At 36.6% G+C, this 24,251-nt stretch overlaps 1 protein-coding gene across 3 annotated transcripts in view; it reads left to right on the plus strand.

Moving 5' to 3' along the window:
* Luzp2 (leucine zipper protein 2) overlaps nt 1-24,251 on the plus strand; it is a 393,679-nt gene that overhangs the window by 218,710 nt on the left and 150,718 nt on the right. The gene's annotated exons all lie outside the window — the stretch shown is intronic.

Here is a 24,251-nt window from a genome sequence, read left to right on the forward strand (position 1 = left end):
TCTCTCTCTCTCTCTCTCTCTCTCTCTGTCTCTCTCTCTTTCTTTCTTTCTTTCTTCTCTACTTCTACAAGGGGATTTTACACATTGAAAAACTTGGATAGATGTTGCACACTTCCAAACAGGCTCTCAAAATTCTGACATTCTATTCTGATCCGTAAACGTTCTTTTTCACGTGAATTTTTCATCTGGTGAAAATTTATAGCACGATTAAATGAAGCACCGTATCTGTCTGCAAAGCATGTGTACAAAGGTGAAGATGTGAGTGGGCACAATCAGATCTGGGTAGAAATTTCCACACACACACACCCTAACAAAATCAAAAGAAAGAACAGTTTTACATTCCTACTTATGCCAACCAACCATTGTGTAGGAAGGCAGGGGGCCGAAGTTTAAGAAAGGTGACCTTACCTAAGAAATGGTTTTATTTTTAAATATTTCCCAGAAATAGTGTACCATTTCCGAAGTCCTGTGGCCTAATTTGAGATAAGAGGAAAAAATAATTGGTTTTCAGTCATTGCATTCCCTCTGGGAAAATAACTAAGGAAGATTTTTATGATAGAGAAAATATAAATCTCAAAGACACTGCAGTAAGACTGCACCTTTGCAGCTAAGCAAGAGCTGTGGGGCAGACTTTCCACAGACAGGCCTGTTTCTATGTGGGAGCTATTATTTAGAAGGTGTCTGCATTTAAACTTGTTTCAAATAATTTTTTTTCCAATATGAAAATCAGACGCAAAGAAATGGCTAAGTGAACAAACAGAGATGGATATTTTCTAGCTCGGGTGGTTGTATTTTCTTCGGCTTCAAATATAGTGTGATAAATGACTGCTGAGCCCTGTAAAGCCTCTCAGTCAATGAAATAGTATGAAATGGTGTTTTAGAAACGGCCACCAAGCTAATGTTCTTCTGGAACCGTGAGATGCGTTCTCTTCTCTGTTTAACACCTCACCTAAGCCTGCCACCTGCAATTCCAAGGACATGCTTCCTCTATCAGCTACAAGTAGAAGTCATATTTTTTCCTTAGTCGGTGAGTTCTTCACTATGTGACAGAAATACAATGTGTAAAAATAGCACAGCAGTTTCTGAAGTAAGGTGGAGAAAATTAACAGGACCAGAAAGGCACCTGTAAAATTGCAGTTTACATTTGTTTCTTGTTTACTAATTGTTTGAGACATGGTCTCACTATATATCACAAACTGGCTACAAATGCAAAGCTTCCTGCCTTGGCTTCCTTAATAATAGGTTTATGTCTCCATGCCTGATTTCAGAAGTAGCTTTCTGAGAATGAGGCCATTTAACCATAATTCAAAATATGTTTTAAGTTAATATATATCATATATTACATATTATAGATTCATGTGAGTATGTGTACATAGTGTATATGTGTATTGATATATATATATATATATATATATATATATATATATATATATATATATATATATATATGGTACATTTAGATATATGTGTATGTTTCTATGTACAGTGTGTTTGTGTGTATGTGCATATGGTATGTGTGTGTATTTTTCTATGTTTCATATGTTTATGTGTTATGTGTATATTGCAGAGTGTGTGTTTGTTCTATATGTTTGACTATACAGATATACATTTGTGTGTCAGTGTGATATATGTGGTGTGTATATGTGAGATGCATTTTCTTGCAGCATATGTGTCTGTGTGAAATGTAGTGTGTGTGTGTGTGTGTGTGTGTGTGTGTGTGTGTGTGTATGAGTGTGTGCGTGTGCTTGTGTGTGTACATGTGCTTGTGTGCCCTAATATGAAGCATGATTCTGCTTAGGGAACCACTATGTGAGTGAGTCACACTGAGACAACGTGAAAACAAGGACATGGCATATTTAAAAATATTCAACACATTATCTAAAATTCTCATCTTAAAAACCTACAGTGGGAAAACCATGGCTTTTGAATGAAGTTCTCTTCATGACTCCTCAAAAATCACATTGCTTTCCCCACATAAGCTTGAGAACTACAGCATCTCATTACATGGAAATGCAGGGAACAGATGAGTTCACAGGTATCTTTGACTTGGGTATGGACAGAATGTCCAAAGAAGGAGTCATGAACACTTCTTCAGAGAACCTGCACTCCCTCCCTGGAGGTCTGATTATGATGCCTCATGCTTCTGAAACAAAAGCCAAAGTACCTCTTTCTTTACCTTATGGATGTCAGTCATAGCCAGATCTGTAGTTCCAGTTATTCCTCTTTGAACTTTGGATCTGAGCTGAGTTTCATGACAGTAAGTGCTGTTCTTCACAAGGATGGCACTCAATTTAAAGTTAAGCGTGCTAAGGAAAAGTTTCCAGATTGTGTTCATAGACTTCATTTTATTCTTGGGGTTCTTCTTTGTCCTTGATGACCTTTATTCTTCTGACTTTGAATTATCCCTACTGTGATTTTAGAATTAATGGCAGAGTCAACTGTACTGGTCTTTATGGTTTGCTAACTCATAATGCTGAGCATGTGAATTCCTAGAAAACATATTTCTCACATTGTCTGCCCTGCTTTTCCATACCTGTTAATGGCTTGCACACATTTAAGAGGGCTTCATCAATTGGTGCATGTATATTCCTAAATATGTCAGCACAACCTGCCCCATCTGTATAGTATTACTTTCATGTGTATCTTAGGGATGGCAGCTTGGTAGTGTATAACCGGTTGGTGTGTTCTTCCCAAAGGCAGACTGCTTCCTCCACTCTCAGCATTCCTTGTTGCCTGTAGTTCTTCATGTGCGGTTGAGTGGAGAAAGGGGAAAGAGGAAGCTATATAATTATTATAATTTAAAAAAATAAAAGAAATATTTGTAAAAGAGGGTTTGCAGATGTAGAACACATCTAATTCCTGGATACTTTCCAGCCCACAATTTCTGTCCTCAGGTCCCTGTGTTTAAAGGCAACTTTATCCTTTCTGTGTTGATGCAGAATCATGTAGTCATCTTTAAAAGTTCTGTTTATCTACTACATTGCTTTCATATGTTCTAGAAACTCTGATAGCTCAGGGTAAGTCAGGCATAGGAGTGATGGAAACTAAGAAGAAAATACAAGAAGTGTAGAAAAATGCAATTTAAGCAGATATGGGATATGAACATCTTCTTAAGGCAGACGGAAGGTAAAAGGGGCACATACCACTATCTACCCAGTAGCTGAAGACTTATATTATTAGCAAGATAGCTCCTCGGGGTACAGAAAAGATTCTTTAGTTGATACTGGATTAGTGGATTTGATGCTATAAGCTTATGATATATAATTTTCATTACATTAGGGTGAATCATGGGAAGGTATCTGAAGGAAATCTAAATTTGTACAGTGAATATTCAAAGTATGATTTTTTTTCTGTAAAATAAGGGAAAAAAGAGTTCACTCTTTTGTAAATAATATCTTAAATTTCCTTCCTGCTTTGAGCTCATTGTTTGCTGCTAGACAAATGCATCAACCTTCTGGGCCTTTAAATGTCACAGACAGTCTGCCAGATGCAGTTCCACACATGGAGCCGATGGTAGACACTCAACTCCTATTTCTTGTTTCACAAATCACCTACTTAGCCTCTCTTTATCCTTTAACCATCTGCTTAATTTGTTTCTTGGTAAATGCCATGGAAATAATGTTAATATTGGTGAGAAAACATCTGCAAAGCAATTAGAATGAATCACCAAAATGGTTGAATTAGATTCTTCCTGTGGGTTTGTATGAATCAGGGCAAAATAGTTCCTGTGTCTTATTCTGCCTGCCAAGTAGCATCTACATTAAGAGAAATCTATATTGAATATATTAAGCTTTTGTCAAGATTAATGAGGTATATACATAACTTTGAAATATTCATGAAACCAATAATGATGGGATAACCTGAAATCTCAGTCCTGTAGAGACTGAGGAAGGAGAACCACGAGTTCAAAACTACCATGAACTTCACATAAGACTCTGACTCAAAAAAATATAAATAAATATACAAGATTAAGAAGAAGTTCTTATTTACTGTAAACCTGATAATATCTCCAGTGAGATGGTTCAGCAGGAGAAGATGGTTTCTGTCAAGCCTGGCACCCTAAATTCGATTCCTGGAACGCACATGATAGAAGGAGAGAACAACTCTGCAACTTCAGAGTTATCTTCTGATCTGGACACCTAAACCATTACATATCAAATGTGAAAGACAGACAGATAGTCAAACAGACTGACTGAGAGGCAGACACAGATTTCAAAGATAGAGGATAGATAGATAGATAGATAGATAGATAGATAGATAGATAGATAGATAGATAGCCTGCCAGATAGATAGATAGATAGATAGATAGATAGATAGATAGATAGATAGATAGATAGATAGATAGATAGATAGATAGATAGATAGATAGATGCTGCTTGTGCCTTGTACTCCCCACTGCCCAACCATATTTGCCTTTGGGGGTTGGGGATGAGGTGGTCTGGAGTCAATGGCTCAGACTCTGGTAGCAGGTGAGAACGGTGCAGAAAGCTCATTTATTAATCCTTAGGGGTGCTTTTTATACCCTCCTCCTGTGTCCCATTGTTTCCAAGCATCCGTCCCTTCCAAGTGGTAGTTCCCAACTGGCTGGCATTTTCTGCTACACCAATCATTGCTCCACCATCTCAGGCAGTCTTCAATAAAGTTCTCACAAAGAATGTGCCTTTCCAGAGCTGTGTCTCTAGTTGCATATGTAGCAGAGGATGGCCTAGTCGGCCATCAATGGGAGGAGAGGCCCTTGGTTTTGCGAAGATCATATGACCCAGTACAGGCAAATACTAGGGCCAGGAAGTGGGAGTGGGTGCATTGGGGAGCAGAAAGGGGGGGTGTATAGGGGACTTTGGGGATAGCATTTGAAATGTAAATGAAGAAAATATCTAATAAAGATATGGCTGCTATGAAAAAAAAAGTTTCCTTTAAGGCTGTGTGGCTCCTGAAGTTTATGCTGTGGCGGCCACCCCTTTGTCAGTCTTCTTATCCTGTTTTACAGTTAGAGGTCACCATTCACCCCGGCAGACCTCACAGGTCCTTTCTCGTCTCCTATCCTGTATTATAGTCTATCTTTGCACCTTTCTTTCCTTCACTCAGACATGGTGAGTCACTCTATGTTCTTAAGGGCCTCTGGTTTTTGAAATACTGTGGTCTGGGAAATTCCTCCTTGCTTCCATATCAGTGGTCAGGAGCACAGGCTGTGGATTACATCCAGGTCCAAATTCAATTTTTCATGATAAAAGGTAGTTTAATAGGAGTTTCTCTACACTTCAGATGGCCATCTGCAATGTGTATACAACACTAGTACCTGTGTCAATGCTTATTATGGGAAGCAAAAGACATGATCAATACTGCAAAGCTCTTGATGCATCATGCATAATCAGTCATTCATGGATATTCTTGTATTTAGGCTGATTGAAAGTATTCATCGTATGAGTTAAATTTTTTTTCTTTTCTATTTATCTCTTTATCTTCAGGAAAGTGAATTATTCCTCCTTTACTACAATATTATACATTGTAGGTAACCATCTCGATACATAATTGAAATATCTGTTTAGCTATCTGCTAGGTTCTCTGGTCAATACGGTTCTTGATATCAACTTTGGAATACAGGATACTTATGAAAAGTTGCACAGAAACAATGAATGCCCATTAAGTGATAAATTTCATTTAAAAAATAACAAAACACCACATAACAACGAATATATGACTCAAATTGTTAATTCACACCTACGCTTGCATATGGCCAATGTTCTGGAGAGGCTAAAGCAGGTAAGTCATGAGTTTAATGCCAGAATTAGGGTAGGTACTGGAACACTATGTAAAAAGAAAACAAAAATGCCTAGCAACAAGGTATTACCTCTATCCTGGAGAGTGTATTTATGGACTGCTAACCTTTCATGGAAGAAACTTTTTCTGATGCATACAATTTCCTTTCCTTGCATTCTGAAATAAACTTTCGTTACAGAATCTGCTTTTCTTTCAGCTTTGCTCCTACAGAAAAGCCTCTTTCAGTTGCACCTGATTCAGTCAGTGACCCAAAAGCTGGATTATCTTTTGTTCTCAAAGTCTTTGATGGTGCAGCCTGGCACTCTTCAAAACAGAAACTTAAATCCTAGAACACTGGACTTTCTAATTATTATTAAAGAATCTATATGGAAGCAAAATAAGTATTTTTCAACTATCTTTACCAAATACTGGTTTGTAGCAAGCTGGTACAAACACTCTGGAAATCAGTTTGGTGGTTCCTCAGAAAATTGGACATAGTACTACCAGAAGATTTCTTCTGGGCATATACCCAGAAGATGTTCCTACTTGTAATAAGGACACATGATCCACTATGTTCATAGCAGCCTTATTTATAATAGCCAGAAGCTGGATAGAACCCAGATATCCCTCAACAGAAGAATGGATACAGAAAATGTGGAACATTTACACAATGGAGTACTACTCAGGTATTAAAAATAATGAATTTATGAAATTCTTAGGCAAATGGATGTATCTGGAGGATATCATCCTGAGTGAGGAAACCCAATCACAAAAGAACAGGCATGATATGTACTCACTGATAAGGGGATATTAGCCAAGAAATTTAGAATACCCAAAGTACAATTTGCAAAACACATGAAACTCAAGAAGAAGAAAGACCAAAGTGTAGATACTTCATTCCTTCTTAGAATGGGGAACAAAATACCCATGGATGGAGTTACAGAGAGAAAGTACATAGCAGAGATTGAAGGAATGACTATCCAGAGACTTCCCCACTTGGGGATCTACCCCATAAAAAACCACCAAATCCAGACCCTAAGCAGATGCCAACAAGAGCCTGCTGACCTCAGCCTGAGATAGCTGTCTCTTGTGAGGCTCTGCCAGTGCCTGGCAAATACAGAAGTGGATTTTCATAGATATTCATTGGGCAGAGCACAAGGTACCCAATGAAGGAGTCAGAGAAGTACCCAGGGAACTGAAGGGTACTGAAGCTTCATAGGAGGAACTTGAATATGAATTAACCAGTAACCTCAGAGCTCCTTGGAACTATACCACCAATCAAAGAAAACACACGGTAGAACTTGTGGCTCTACCTATATATGTAGCAGAGGACAGCCTAGTTGGTCATCAATAGGAGGAGAGGACCTTGGTCCTGTGAGGGTTCTATGCCTCAGTATAGGGGAATGCCAGGACCAGGAATGGGAGTGGGTGGGTTAGCGAACAGGGGGAGGGGGAAGGGGATAGGGACTTCTTGGAGGGGAAACTAGGAAAGGGGGTAACATTTGAAATGTAAATAAAGAAAATATCTAAGAAAAAAAGAAAAAAAAGGAACAGTTGGAAATAACAAAGACAAATTTTAAAAAAAAGTTAACTATTTAACCTAACAATATTACTCTCCAAACCAATGGAGACATTTACATCAGATTTGAGAATAGACTGTTTCTAGAAAATTCTTGTTTCATCATGACCAGGCTTTGGAAACTTAAGGCAACCCATATTGCACCTGAAATCAGAATTGCAATCTCTCTCATGTGCTCTATCTGACCCTTTCCTCCTCTTCCTTTTCATCTTCCTGTTTCTCTTCCTCTACCTGCCCCTCCTCCTCCTCCTCTTCCTCTTCTCTTTTTTGCTACTTCCTCCTCCTTCTGTCCTCTGCTGCCTTCCTTTTCTTTTTCCTAGTCACCACTCTAACTTCTCTGTCTCTCCTTTTGAAGAGGATCTCAAGGATAGTACTTTATAGCCTGTTGGAATGAAATAGAAAAGATTGTTTTAAATACCTTGGAGCTGATCAAAGAAATGTGAAGATTGATTTTACCAAACTTGAATGAGACAACATGTAATTAAAATATATTTTCATGTATAGAATATTAATTCAAGTAAAAATTTTATTTTATACATTAATACTAATTATACTCAAATGTATAGGCTATAAAATAATTTTTAAAACATCAAGAAATAAGAATATCACAAAACAGGCTTGTCCCTATTACAAATTCTTAATTTTTAACCTATGTGGTAAATTTAGATGTCTATCCGCAGATTTGGCCTTGCCATTTAGTGATATTTTAAATGATTTACTGGCCTTATTTATCTCACTTCTCAGGGGAGTAGTCACCGTCACTAGTGTTACCAATATTCATACTTTGTAGCTGACGAGGAACATCTGCCTGATATCATTTTAACTCCTAGCTTGAAGTTTACTTATCTCTATTTGTGAATATTTGCCTGTATTTAACTCCTTCTGTGTTTATGTATTGTCTAAAACTCAGTCAGCAAGTAATAATAATTTTTAAGTATATTTTATTCAGTACAGTTTTATTTCATTTGTAATTCTAGTACTGGGGAGTTAGAAGGAGAAGTGTCAGGACTTCAAAGGTGTTTTAGGCTACTTAGGGAGTTCACGACCAACCAGGGTTGATTGAGATACACACATGGACACACACACACACACACACACACACACACACACAACCAAAATTAAAGAGAATGAAAGGATAAATGACCAAACAAACAAACAAATGAATAAACAAATGAATGAAGAAATAAATAAACAGCATATTATAGGCATAAAACTGGGGATGGAGAGATGGTTTTGTGGTTAATAATGCTCTTATTCCTGCTCTTAGAAAGGACTCAAATTCAGTTTCCAGCACCCATGTCTGGCAGTTCATAAATACCTGAAATTCCAGTTCTAGGGCATCTGATGCCTTGTTCAGTCTTCTATAGGTACTGGCACACACTTATGCACACACACATGCATGCATAACTGAAAAATAAAACAAATCTATAAAAGTAGTATTAACCTCGTAATATAAGAAAGATGTACAAAATCTCTTAAGGAAAAAAATGCTCTGTGCTTATGGGATTTGAAAAGATTCATGTGGAGTCAAAGTTTCTCCATTTTCTTTGATTTTGGCAATTAGGAATACCTTGGTGAGGAAACCAACATTCTCTTAAAAATGGGAATTATTATGCATTATTAATATTATTAAAGTAGCAACCCTATATGTGAATGTACATCACAGAATAATAGGCCATGTTGCACTAGGAAGCAGAAAAAGACTTGTAGAATTCGCATCTTCATATATTTTAAGAGCTTATCAAGAATATGATATTACTAAATTTGTTGATACGTATATAAAGGTATATGATTCATATAACTTTAAAATGGGTAACCAGCTCAAATAAATGAAAATTTTTATGGAATCTATACAATAGATGTAGAATTTGAATCTTAAATCCAGATTTCAAAATATTTGTTTGTCTTCAAAGCACATATTTTCAAATTCAACCATAAAGACCATGAATACAAGCTTTAAAAAATGAAATCAATTCTCCAGAATTTCTATGGATATTGAAAATGTGCTGTGATAAAGGAAACCATCAGGTACTCCTTAATCCTTCAGCCTGGGGCACAGATACTCTCCTCAGCAAAGGCAAGAAGAATGCAATGCAGTAAAAAAAACAGTTCAGAGTAGGGGTAGAACCGTATCAACATTCTTTTCACTATTAATATTTCCTCTTCTGAGTTTTGCCTGTCATATACTGGGTAAGATGTTCATGTATTCTGGTCAAATTCCTCAAATCACGTTTTCAATTATATGGTAATAAGATTCATTAGTGGACCTTTTGTCCCTCCAGACAGATTACATAAACTCACTGAATTTGCATTTTAGAAAAATTGTAGGCACACAATAAAGATATTTAGCCATTGGCACACATGCCAATCTGACCTAATAAAGATATTTAGCCATAGGGAAAGAAAACCTGATAACACCCTTTGGTGGAAGTTACTTCAAATCCATCACTCTCAGTGAATTAGCTCATGGGAGTTAGTACTCGTAGGAAATTTTTAAGAAAACTTTGTCAAAGACGACAAGATTGTCTGTCTTATAGGAGATGATATTGGACTCTTGGTGTCACATAGACAGATAACTCAAGTGACTTCTACTTTATGAAAGTTCATATATAACACTTTTCTTTGCTTTTAAATGAAGAATTAGATGTATTAGCCAAGCTGAAAATGTCAAGACATATGTTGTTTCTATACCAAATAGTAGATGGGATTTTAGAAATTGGCAGTTAGTAGAAGCTTGACAGTCATCTATCTTTCTGAATGACTATAGTGTCTAGTCTTGTAGAGGTAGGTGTTTTCCTTGGGTAGAATCATGAGCTCCATGGAATTCTATTCTAAATTAGCAGTGATAATGTAGCAGAAGCCAGAGGCCTCAAACCAGACCAATGACTCATTGTAATGAGCATTTGCAAGTAAAGATGTGTGGGGGAAAAGTGTATGCTGAGTGACACACTGTGACACATTACAGCTTCAACAATAGAATTTGTCTTTCATTTTGCTTTTGTTTATTTTATTTTGTTTTATTTTATTTTATTTTGTTTCGGGGGAGGCTGCAAGAGTAGACAGTAGATATGAAGAAACAGGGAGATGTGTGGAATTGGGATGCATGATGTGACATTCACAAAAATGTGAATACAAAGTTTAAAACACAAAAAGGAAGTGTTTATTAAATCTTTAATAGACTAACCTGAATCTTCAAAGACTCTAGTTATTAAAAAATATGTTGAACCTTTTATAAATTATTTGGAAATTAAGTGTTTATTTTGTCTTTTAACTATTTAGTAAATATCATGGTGCTTCTAAGTGTAAGCTGGGTGACAGATATTCATGCCATGTTTTCTTATGAATTCAATGTCAGTTTCCCTGTCACAGAAAGCTTTCTCTCACCTTTGTGCCTGGCCTGAGTCCTTAACATATATTTTTGTATATTTTTTGATTCCTAACTATACATTAAGTGATTATTGTTTATATGATGCCAATGAAAATACCTGTACATTTTTGCAAAACTAATGTATAAAAATGTGAAGAAATCATTCAGGACTCAGATGAGATTTGTTTTTAGGAGAAAAGTTAAGTGAAAGTAAGCTTTGAACAAGCTTGTTTTTAAGGAATGAGATGAAGAGTAGGATGAAACATGCTTAAACATGAATGCTGCTGAATGTCCTCTGTTAATATAAGGGTTTAACTTTTTTTTCCTTTAATATGTGAGTGGTATTTTGCATGTAAGAGAGGAGTGGGGGAAGGGGTGTGACTGTGTATGTGTATATGCCTGCATGTGCATGCACATGTGAATTTGCATGTGTCCATTTGGTAATGTATGCATGGCTGTACTGCCAAGGGATGCAAGAAGAGAATATCAGAAGCCCCAGCCCTGAAGTCACATAAGGGTGTTGACTTCCTATGGGTGCTGGGAATCAATCTTGGGTTTAGTGGAAGTTCATCTAGTGTTCTTAACTACTGGGCTATCTCCCCAGCTCACACTCAAGGGACTTTCATGCACATCTTTGTATAGATGAGGACATCTTGGGGGCCTGTGGGGAGTAAGAGGATGTGGCTTTCATAAGCAGATAAGCACTTTATGGTATATTAATTAGTAAGTGTTACTTGTGGCCTCACATCTATATCACCCTTCATAAATATTAGTGCCATGCAGTTGCTTGCACACTCCTTTTTACATGTATGTCTGTTTACAGACTTTATAGAAATATACAACTAAAATTGTGAATGAATTTTGAAACTTTCCCTTTTCATTGTGTTTTATTTAGTGTGATATTTTTCAGTTTGATACCTTAAATTCTGGTTCCTACTTTATACTTTAGAGACCATCAAGCATTTATGACATACAGTGTGATGGTGACTATTAAACACATTCCTGTCACCAGCCTGACAGCTGGAATATTTCTTATTTATTCCTCAAGGAGATTATTTTATCACAATGACTCAAAACAAAGTGGTTTTTATTACTTTTGTAAGCAACAGCACACACCAAAAATTCAAGTGTTATGGTTGTTTAACATTTAGATATTTCTACAGTAAAATGTTTCCTACATGGAGGTGGATCATTACCTCTGAAATATAATAAAATACATGCCAAAGACATTAGGTACAACAATAATAAAAAGTGACACTTCTTAAATAGGCATTAAATTAGAAATATTCATAACTTTTATTCATCAATGATGAAAGCTGTTTAATGGAGTCTTGGAAGCTAAGAGTAAAACAGATATACTTTAATCATTCGGCATTTCCTGAAGGCTTTCTCTGAAATCATCCATAGCTTGATGACAGGAATTCATTCTTAAAGATGCACCATGCCATTTCAGTCTGCAAAAAATACCCCAAAATGCATTTACTTTAACCATCATGACAGTTATATCACACAACCTTGTGCTACTATGTCCCAATGGAAAAAAAAATCATACAACATTCACTAGAATACAAGAGAAATCAGTGTAATGAAGAAGTGAAGAGCTAAATAGATAGAACACTCTCCTATAAGCACAGCATTGTGGTTCAGGATAAACTGTTTTAAGTAGGAGTGCACTGTTAATTACATTTCTGTCCCCAGCCTTACAACTGGAATTTTCCTTATATATTGATTCATCTTAGACAGTACAGTTCATATGTAATCTAATAGCTTATAGACATGGTCACTGTCTAGCACTACACGCTATGAAGATCTGTATGTATACCTAGTGAGTCTTATTTCCATGCTTGCAAATTTAAAAATGTATATTTTCTACTTATTCCACAGAGGCCTTTTGACCTACCTTTTGAAATGGTTTACTATCACAGAAGACTCTAGTTTTCAATATATACTAGTATCAGTATTGGCTAGAAAAAAAAATAGTGTAGGACCACTTTCAGTAAAATGCATTTTACATTTCTAGTAGTATCTGCAGGAAACAATTTTATTTTCATATATGATATGTCACTTCTCAGCTTGTGTTAACATACCACCGAGGCTCATGCTGTGTAACCAAAGTTTCACACACTTTGAATATTTGATGGCCTCTGGGTTCCACTAAGATCCCAGCTGAAAGAAGGGAAAGTCATATTGTCTGCGGCGATCTGAGAGATCACCTCTGCACACATCATCAGAAGCCATAAAAAAGGCACACAATTTGGCATGCTGGGCTTTTTCCAAATGTTAATTCACAGGGAACCATATAACGTTCCTCCTAGAAATGTGTATGGCTTAGATTTGCCTCCAGTCATAATCTTCTTCTAAACAATTGGTACGTCCACTCACACTAGTTGCTTTTCACAGTAGCTTATAACAATAGAAAACATTAAAAAATGCTGTCTGTAAATTTTAATACATTTTAATTAAAATAGAATTCCATCACTCCCCCTTCATCTTTCCTCCCTCTAACCCATCATACTATAACACCATTCCAAACTGATGGTCTCTTTTTCTTTGATTAGATGGATAACACACATGTATGTGCACACACATATGTAAGTACAACCTGCTGAATCTGGTTTCTTTCTATTTCTGTATGTATGGTTTCAGGATTTATCAGCTTAATATTAGATAACCAATAATGGGGTTTCATCCCTGGGAGAAGTTAACTTTCCATCTCCCACCATTTATTAGTTGCATATAATTCTTTTTAAAGGAGTGGGCCCCCAACAAAATTTTCCCTTCCATGTTAATATGTCTATTGATATTGTTATTGTTCTGGAATTGTTTAGATAGCTGTTTCTAGGGGAAACTGTGTCATAGTAGATTTCCTTATTTTTTCTCTTACAATCTTTCCATACATTCTCTCATGACGTTCCATGAGCCAGAGATATATGAGTTATTACTCAGCCATAGTAAACAATTGTAAAAGAAATTGTTTTACTTAAGATAGAAACATGAAAACCAGGAAAGGCCAGACCATGACTACACAGCTATGTCCTATTGATAAGACAGTATTCTGAAATACTCAACACTAAATAAATGGAGATTCCAATATATAGAAGCACTTAAAGCAACATAAAACATTCTATTTAGAAGCACTGGTTTTTCAAGAAATGAGTGGAGAAAAGTCATCTGTAACCATTTAATCATCTGTCAATAAAATCAGATCTGAGCGTCAGAAAGAAATAATACTATAGCACAACATACTTGGGGCACATTACACATAAATATCTCACAGGTAGAGTGATCATTGCAGAGAAAGAAATTATCACAGTGAAGAATGCTTATGGCAGAGAATAAGAGCATGACAACAAACTGGGCTGAAAGATAGGTGAAAATGAGATCACAGGGTGACATTTTGTCTCCTAGGAATGTCAAAGAAGCTACACTCATTAAGTCTCATCAGCATGGCTACATAAACAAGATCTGAACAAAATAACAAAATTTAGGCTAATTCCTTCATGGCAATTTAACCCTAGACAACAACCTATGGGATAACTAAGAAATGCCGAAAGTCCCAGGGTTGACTATTCTTCCCTATCACTAATTAATTAGCTGATATCAATGGTCAGCACTGAAATCAAACATACACAGACAGACAGAAAGACAGACAGACAGACAGATACACACACACACACACACACACACACACGCACACAAAACTTTTATAGACTAGGCAGAATATATTAATATATTTAGGAGTGTGTGTTTGTGTTTGTATGTGTCTGTCTGTGTCTCTGCATCTGTTTATGTGTTTATGTATGTATATGTCCGTCTCTATATGTGTCTGTGTGCAAATAGATGTCATGAATTTAAAGGTGGCCAAGGGACAGTGGAAGAGTATGGATGGAAAAAAGGAAAGAGTGGAAAGCAATGTAATTATATCTTAATTAAAAATATTTTAAGGTGCCCACAGTTTGTGGAGGTATCTCTGGACATCTTATGGGATTAAAGGCTATCTGTCTATATTTACAAATGCATTCTTACATATATTAGTTATGTTTGAAAGCTTTGGTTGGTATATTATTCTTGATAACTGTCATTAGACAGTCAAGCTTTATTCTGAGATAAATAAAGAAGGAAACCATACATGGCCCCTCTGTCACCTACAGTAGAATCACACAGACACCCTGCTAAAGACAAAATGAGCTGAGGAATATCCAAAGTTTCTCCAAATGTGAGGTCTGTAGATTTGAGTCAGTTCCAAACATGTGGAGACACACAGACAAGCATTCAGATACAATTATATTTTTTTGGATATTTTCTTTATTTACATTTCAAAAGGCTTTCCCCTTTCCAGGGCTCCCCTTCAGAAACCCCTTATCCCATCTGCTCACCCCCTGCCTCTATGGGGGGGTTTCCTACTCCCATCTTCCCTTCCTGTCATTCCCCTAAACTGGGGCATAGAACACCTTCAGGCCCAAGGTTCACCTTTCCCACTGATGTCCAACAAGGTCATCCTCTGCCACATAAGTAGCAGGAGCCATGGGTCCTTCCATGTGTACTCTGATTGGTTCAGTTCCCGTGAGCTCCTGGGATCTGGCCAGTTGATATTGTTGCTCCCTCCATGGGGCTGCAAACCCCTTCAGCTCCTTCAGTCCCTCCTCCAACTCCTCCATTGGGGCCATATACACATTTTTAAAAAGAGATATTTCAAAATCAAGAGAACTAGAGAAACAGAAAAAAGGCAATAAGAAAAAACAAGCTTCTCCTGACTTGTTTTGATAAAGGCCAAAGATAAAACTTAGTTGTCAAACTAGAATTCAAATAATAATCTATGCACTTGTGTATTTCTATGCTCCTACCTGATTGCAGCTGGATTTAATCTGACACAATGAGAGAGCACTTCTGTCATAATATGTTGTTACGACAAAAGTTTTATTTATTCAGTGGTTAAAGTAGCAAGCATTTAAAACCTGCTTCAGGTAGCTTTGAATTTTACTACTAATATATTTTTTCATTAAAAAGTCTCTCTCTATAATAACTCACTGAAAATAAAGTTTGCTATGATTATCACTCCACTAAAAATACAAATGCAAAGTTTTTCACACAGATATAGAACAAAACCCAATAATTTTATGAATCAATAATAGGTATAATCCTTATTACCCAAGTTATTTATGTCAAGCATTTTAGACAACATGCACTTGTATCCTGCTTGTGTTAGTAACGTAAGGATTGGTATCACTTACCTTGCTGCCTGAATTGGTGTGTTTCTGGAAGTCTCAGGAAGTTCTATGCTTTGGGCAAAGTTTAAAATGGATATTTCTATGTTTTTGTAGAGGAGAGGTGGGTGGGAGGCCACTTCCCATGAGTGGTCAAGCTGAACTGAAAGGATATTGCAAGGGGGTCAGAGTAAAATGGTCATTAAAAAGTGCCAGTTTGCTTTAGGCTTGTTATTGGTTTGCTGTGTGCGGCTTTCCACTTAGGATTTATAATGAGCAGAAAGCAGGAAGACAGCAGAGCTCTGTGATCTCTGTAGGAGGAAGACAGAGAATGAGGAAGCCTGGGCTGCAACTGCAAATCAGAGGAAGAGAACAGAAACGCTGACCTGAGAAGGAGGTCTGTTAGTTTACTTCAGGAAGATCTAGCCAACTGCTAGATAAAAAGGAGTCAATGCCAACAGTTTTATTCCCACAGAAAGAGAACCAGAGGTGAGCGGAGGGACTTCAGAATACAAATGAAGAAGAGAAGAACCAAGAGAGCAAACCTGACAAGGCACAAGGAAATTGCAGAACTGTGGTTATCTGTACAATATCTGCAGAAGAGCAAGCCAGCCAAACTTCTAGAATCGATGAGGAAGATATTCCTCCAATCAATCCCTTGCTAAGAAGATGCTGGCCTCTGATGGCTGCTAGATAAAGTAGAGTCACTCTTTTCTGAGAATGTGGCTTCTAGTAGGATTTGTACAATGTGGCAGACAACAGATGCATAGCGGTGACTGGATTTAGTTGGTAGTAAATGATTTTTAATTGGAATTTATTTTTTTAATTATTTTATTAGATATTTTCTTCATTTACATTTCAAATGCTATCCCGAATGTCCCCTATACCCTCCCCCCCTGCCTTGCTCCCCTGCCCACTCACTCCCACTTCTTGGCCCTGGCCTTCCCCTCTATGGGGCTTATAAAGTTTGCAAGACCAAGGGGCCTCTTTTCCCAATGATGGCTGAATATGCCATCTTCTGCTACATATGCAGCTAGAGACACGAGCTCTGAGGGGGTACTGGTTAGTTCATATTGTTGTTCCACTTATAGGGTTGTAGACCTCTTCAGCTCCTTGGGTACTTTCTCTAGCTCCCCCACTGGGGGCCCTGTGTTCCATCCAATAGCTGACTGTGAGCATCCACTTCTGTGTTTGTCAGGCACGGGCATAGCCTCACAAGAGGCCGCTATATCAGGGTCCCTTCAGCAATATGAGAGAGTAGGAAGGGAAAATGGATCACTATATTTAAGTCTGAAATTTCAAGAATAAAGACATTTTAAACAAAGTTTTGAAAATAGCTGTCCTAATTAGAGTGTCTACTACTGTAACAGAACACCATGACCTAAAACCAAGAAGGAAGAAAAGGGTTTATTTGACTTACAGTTTTGCATTGCTGTTCATCACCAAGGGACAGTTAGGAAAGGAACACTAACAGGTCAGGAACTTAGAGGCAGGAGTTGATGCAGAAGCTGTGAAGGGATGCTGCTTAAAAGAAAGCTCCTCATGGTTTGACCAATCTGCTCTCTTCCAGGACTTCAACCCAGGATGGCACCACCCACAACAGGCTAGACCTCCTCCATCAACCACTAATTGAATAAAATGCCTTATAGCCAGATCATATAGACACATTTTCTCAATTGGGGTGTCCTCCTTAGAGATAATGCTAGTTTATATGTCAAGTAGACATAAAACCAGCCAGCACAATATCACAAACACTAAAGTAAGTGACCTTCTTTTCTGTCCACTAATGAATTATCTAGAATGATTAAATGTTTAAGAAACATTCAAAGAAATCAGTTTCTCTAAGGACTATATCCCCATGTATTTGCTGGATGACAAGACCAAAAAAGACACTAGATGCTAAATGAATAAATAAATACCCAAGGAAAATTTATTCTCTATGCTCCAGGAACTTGCTTTATAACCATTATTTGTAATTATGTACTTGTGTTTGTATATGGATGTGGGTATGTACACTTGAGTGTAGGTGGCTTCACAGTCCAGATATTAGGTTCCTTGGAATTACAGACAGTTGGAAGACACACAATATGGGTATTGTGAATAACACACAGATTTTCTGCAAGAATGTTTGTTCATTTAACCAGTGAGCAACCATCCTTATCCCAAGAGCATTTATATTCTTTTAATTTGTGACATTATGGTATACTTACCACATTTCTCCCATCCTTTTTCTCTGTCTAAACTTTCACATATGTCCCTCTCCATTCTTCAAATCCACAGCCTCTTTCTCCACTTATTGTTATTGCATATGTATGTTACATATGTATGTTTGTATGTATGTGTGTGTGTGTGTGTGTGTGTGTGTGTGTGGTCTTTAATGCAATGTAATTATAAATAAAAGCAGAATTCTTGTTATATGTAAGATGATAAAAGACAATACAAGTCTAACATACAATAAAGAAAGTCATTGAGAAAATGATCTTGAACACAAACTGAATGGAATGAATGAGATTTCACCTTCACCATTTTACTGCTCACACTTGACAGTCGGTATATATCAAATAACTACAGTATTCTCTGTAAGACTTTTGACCCTCACTCAGCCAAAAGAGCTGTAAAGTGGTGTATAAATCACCTTGCCCTTCTATGTGGACACTGGTGTTGCTTTATGACAATAAAATAAAATTTATAAGAACTATAAATTCTCCACTTTTTTTCCTAGTAGCTGCAGTTTGTTTTCTAAAGGTTCTCATTTTTTATAAGCATGAACTACAGTTGCACACACAAACATAGTTTCCTTTAATGTTTTATTAAAGATCCATTCTATCTTTCACTGAGCATTAAATCAAGATAAATTAGAAAATTTGCTAAACTTCCATATTATGCAAAATCATTAAGAATCTTATCAACTGAAGATTAAGCAGCACTTCAGACGAACAATATTTCATGTATAATTGCTAAGTATTGAAATCAGAATATGATTGTGTTTACCAAAGTTCCAGTTGGGAGTTTTGAAAGAAAAATTTCAAAAGTGTTTACAACTGTGCTTACAAAGCATGTCCTGCTTCAAGGAAGATGTTGTTGATTAGACAAATGTATCACCCATTACAATGATTTCTGTGAAAATATGCACATCTATAAACAAAATGATATGCTTCTTTTGTAACTTGGAATCCTGTGTGCAAATCAGATCAGAGGAAAACTCTCCACTTGTTATAGGCGTAGAGTATAGGTAGCTCCAACAAATCACACAGGTGACTTTAGGCTGTATGAGGCTGTAAAGAGTACATGAAACTAAGAGACCCAGTAAAATCAGTAACAATTCACCATGATTGTGTCATGCTACCCATGACCTAAATGGAGCAGAGAAACATCCAGAACAAATTTCAACTAACTAGGAAAGGAAGGTGCACAGTTATGGAAGGATTTTGTCCTCTTCTGGATTGTACCACATTTCTACCAAGCATTCAAACTAAAGAAATAGGGCAGGGGAGAGGGGGATAATGATAGATCGATATGATTGCTAGAATTAAAATATTCATAGTTTAATTGCTCTGGAAATATCTGGTTTCTAAATTTATTACTTATTTTATTTTAAAGATATATTGCATTTTCTTCATTCAGCAGTATGATATTGAAATATTTCTCCCAGAGACCGACATGCATGAGGATGTTTTATGTTGGTGTCCCAATCTTGTCTGTCTGTTAGAATCTCTAGGGGTGATGTTTTAACCTGCTCCTTCCTAGGCTTTATTCTGGGTCAGCCAAATTGGATTTTCCAGTTCCAGGTCTCAGATATCCATATTTAAAAGCCCCTTCCCCGCATTCACAAACTTGATTCCACTGTACAGAGAAATGATAGTTCTATGCCGGGCTTACTACACACACCCTCAGGCATACAGAGCATGAAAAAGTGAGAGCAGGCTTTAGATATGCAAAGAATCAACCGCTTTCCCTCTGCAGTCATGAGCAAGTAGAAATAGCTACTGTACTTTGTCTTCACATTTTTCGTCTGGCTCCTCAGCAGGAATATAATTGGGATGTTCTGCCTTAAGGAACAGAAATTATGTTTTCACATTAATACAACATATGCATGGTTATTACAAGTTCCTTCACTTGTAATAACTAGTTCTAATTATATTTTGTTCTGTTGAAGCAAGCTTAAAGTTGCGGTACACATTTCTTGTCTACTTCATACATTCCACTGTTTAGATAAATAAAGTGAACCTTGTGTAGGAAAGAATGATTTGTGTAAGTTTACAGAGCCAAGAGTTCATGGATCTCTACCAAATTTTCTCATGCTCTTTTCATTACACAGCAAGTTCATAGCCAGAAAGAGCTGCCTTGAGAAATGTTGCAAGTGTTACGACTCTGTCAATAAAAGACTCAGTGCCCTAAATTCTTAATGAAGAGTGAAATCTTTATAGCTTCTGTTCAAGTAAGGCTTATTTTGTTAATATTTATTGAAAGTGGAGATTAAAATAAAATACATCATGCTGCATTCTTTATATTTTTTCGAACACTTTCATGGTATATCAAGAAGCAATCCACTGAAAATTTATAAGAGAATTCTGAGTAAGGAATAAAGAGATATCCTTTCCTGGGATGTAACCCAATAAGTATAGGTCTTAGCCCTCATCTAGGAAACATCTCTATTTCTTTGTAAGAGATGAAGACTATTAAAGAAAACAACAACCAATCAAAATGCAGAGTTGTGTATCCCAGTCCAGTGGATACATCTGCAAAGTAGCTTCTGTTCCTCACGTTCATAGAACATTGAAAAGGGGATGGAAAGACTGTGAATGCCAGAGAATCAAGGAGTTTGCTGTGAAACTGGGTCTTCTGCACAGGTCAGAAGCTACACTCATGAAATTCCATCAAACCAACTGCCTACACGTGAACTGAACAATGACAGTAACTATAAACATGCCAAAGAGGATGGAGAAAAGCCGAAAAAATCCCCAACCCAACATAATGGGACTCTGAGCAGTAGTGGGAGTGGAAGATATAATCTTATCCAGGGATCAACATACCAATTGGTTATTGAATACCAAATGGTCATCCATGAATACATTCATATAAATAACTGAGTAGATTATATCTATTATATCTAAGTGTAAAAATAATTGATGGAAATGAGGCCATAATTTGAAAGAGCAATAAGGATTATATGTTAAAGTTTTTAAAAAGGAAAGGGAAATGATGCAATGATAATATAATCTTAAAATGAATAAAATAATCTTAATTAGCTCATATTGATCTTGAGATAGGAATTGAAATGTCAAAAATAGGTTTCAGTTACTGATGTCTAAGATAAGCAGTGTTGTAGATGTAGCATCATAGCAATAAGCATTGCAGATAAGATCTCATAGCAGCTAGGGTTGCAAAGTCTATGATGATAGAAGGAGAAAAACTGTGTTATTATCTACTCTAATATGGTCTTATGCAATTTTATATATGTATAATGCATATGTATATGTTTATAATATATATGTATAAGTGCACATTTTGTGTGTATATAACTTTTAGCAATTCATTTTATACCTCAAGCAACAAAAGACCATAAGACAAGCATTCTGCTAATGAAAGTAATTTCAGTGTGATATGAGACCTTAGTGATTAAATATCAGATTTAATAGTATGAGCGTAGGGAAAAAATTATTCATTGCATGGCTCGCAAATAAGCATTGTAAGATGAATACAGAAAAAAAATGCATTGCAGAAGAAAATCTAATTTTAATAGTGAAATTGTGGTTAAGAATTATTTTAAAGGAAAAAGAAAATAACCATATGGAGATGCTATCTACCAAACTCCAAGAAGAATTAATCCTACAACAAATACAGTAGCACTGCTTATTATCTATTAAACAAAGAACAAACCTGTATTAAAAATTAGTAAACATAAAATCCTAAACATATGAAAAAGGACATAGATGGAAAGGAAAGAAGGGAGCGAGCTAGGAAATGTGAATATTAGAATGCTTTTCTGGTCCTGAAAATATCTCCATAAAGTATCTGTGATGTTTAATAACAATAAAAAGTAAGGTAATGGTAGAGACACATGCCACAGAATGATAACTAAATAAAAGGTGACGTAGTGACATATTCCCATTGCCCCAGGTGAAGCTGATGCCACGGTGCAGATGCATTCACCATGATTTTTCAGGAGGGGAGGACCCAAAGAGCTTCTCACTTTTTATCTGGTTAGTGTCTTGTGTGTATTTTGCATTGGTCTCTTCATCTGCAGAGGGACAGGTTACCATTTCGTGCTTAAATGGGTCAAACCTAGAAAAGAGTGTCTTATTTTCATTTTGTTTCTGCGATTAAACTACCCTGACAAAAGTATAAGGAGATAGGGTTTATTAAGGATCATAGTTCTAGGATACAGTTCACTGCAGTGGGGAAGTCAAAGCAGCGAGAGCTTAAGTAGCTGGCCACATCACATCCAGAATGGGAAAGCAGATAATGATGCCTGCTGCTCCCCAGCTTCCTTTCTCAGGTTATAAGCTCTAGGATCTCACCCAGGGAACGGAGCCAAGTATAGTGGCTAGGGTTTCCTACTTCAGTTAAAGCAATAATTCTTGACAAGCCTACTCCAGAAGCCCATAATCTAGGAGACCCTGGATTCTTTCACATTTATAATTAATACTAACCATTAAAGAGAGATACCGAAGTCCTTTGTCTTTCTCTTAAGGTTAATAATTCTGACCTTAAGCTTCAACCTTTATCATCAATTACCTATGAAATGCCCCAGCACCTAGTTCTATTATCATAAAAGCCAGAACACAATTTTTTCCTAGCCCTCAGTAAAACGGTCAATCAATGTAATGTTTGTTTGATGTGGCATGTAAGAAAAACACAGCATTAGCTATAAGATAAATATTTCTAAGTTGGAAAGTTTAATCATATTAAAAGGAAATAGATAAAAAGCCACAAAAGGAACCATCCTATAATCTAACTTATCTGTGAACCTCAAATACATATGACAAAGAAAAACCACAAAAACAGGTTAGAATAACTGAAAGACAGTAAAGAAACAAGTGCCATTTTCATTTGGAACTTTTCAAACTAAAGAGCATTTGGAGATTATATACGAAAGGGGGATGAGATCCAAAATGAGGCATTAGTAATATATTGAAACATTTTTCCTTAATTTATTTAATGTTTATTCTGTGTTGGTTATGTCATTCTTAGCAGGCTAGACACTCTCAAGAAATTCCCAAACAATTTTATCCTCAATTTATTGCACATTTAATATATATGTATAGCAACACAACAATAATAACAAAAATAACACCTACTGTTAGAGAATTTCATGAAGAGCAGGTAAAGTCCCTCAACACCCATCCTTATGCTGTGCCTTTGACTTACCTTTTCTCCTTTTTCTGAGACTTTACTGACATGTAGTAAATTTCAATATGTTTAAATGAGGCCCTTTTATCGGTTTTATATTTTCTCATGCTTAACAGTACAAAACTTCATTTAACCAGATGCTAAATTATATTTAATAAGGTATTTAGACATATAAACAAACAATAGTTGGGCTTCTCGGTTCATGTGAATAGGGGTAATGATACCTAATGACATTGTCCTGAAGATATTTTGGACATATGTAACTAAACAGTATTACTTTAAAAATGATTCTTTGATAATTTTGTGCATGCATAAGCATACTGTGGTCACATTCAGCCCACACCCATTTTCTTATCCGTCTTCATACCTTACCAAGCTCCTTGGCATCTCATAATAAGTCTTTCTCCTGCTGTCATGTCTATTTGTTTTCATTTGGTTTGGTTTGGTTTCATGGTCAACCAAGATTAATTAGGGACACTAGAGCATAGATGACTTGCCAGTGTCTAACCCACTGAAGACAATTATTCCCCCTTAACCCATAGCCATCAGCATGTCTCATTCTCCAGGAAAAGGCCAGAGCTATGATCTCTTCCCATGTTAGAAAAAAATGATGGGCCAAGTCTTGTTCAGGTATTAGTCACAGGTGCTTTGAGTTCATGGGATACAATGGATATATTGTCATTTCAAAGACACCGAGTTGTTCATCTTTTACACTCTTCTCTTTCTCCTTCTGTAATGTTCCCCAGATTTTGAAAGAGATGAAGTAGATATTCTCCTGTGTAACAAACGCCCAACTGCCATTCATACTCAGTACCTTGGCCATCCATGACTTTGTCTTATCCTTGGCTCACTGCAAAGAGAAGCTGTTCTGACCAAGGCTGGGGGCAGAACTGCTGTATTGATATATAATAGGCATTTGGACTATATGTTCATTCAGCACAACAACAGATAAGGGAGGGGGGGGGAGAGAGAGAGAGAGAGAGAGAGAGAG

Source organism: Mus pahari, chromosome 1 (assembly GCF_900095145.1).
Source record: "Mus pahari chromosome 1, PAHARI_EIJ_v1.1, whole genome shotgun sequence".
NCBI lineage: Eukaryota > Metazoa > Chordata > Mammalia > Rodentia > Muridae > Mus > Mus pahari.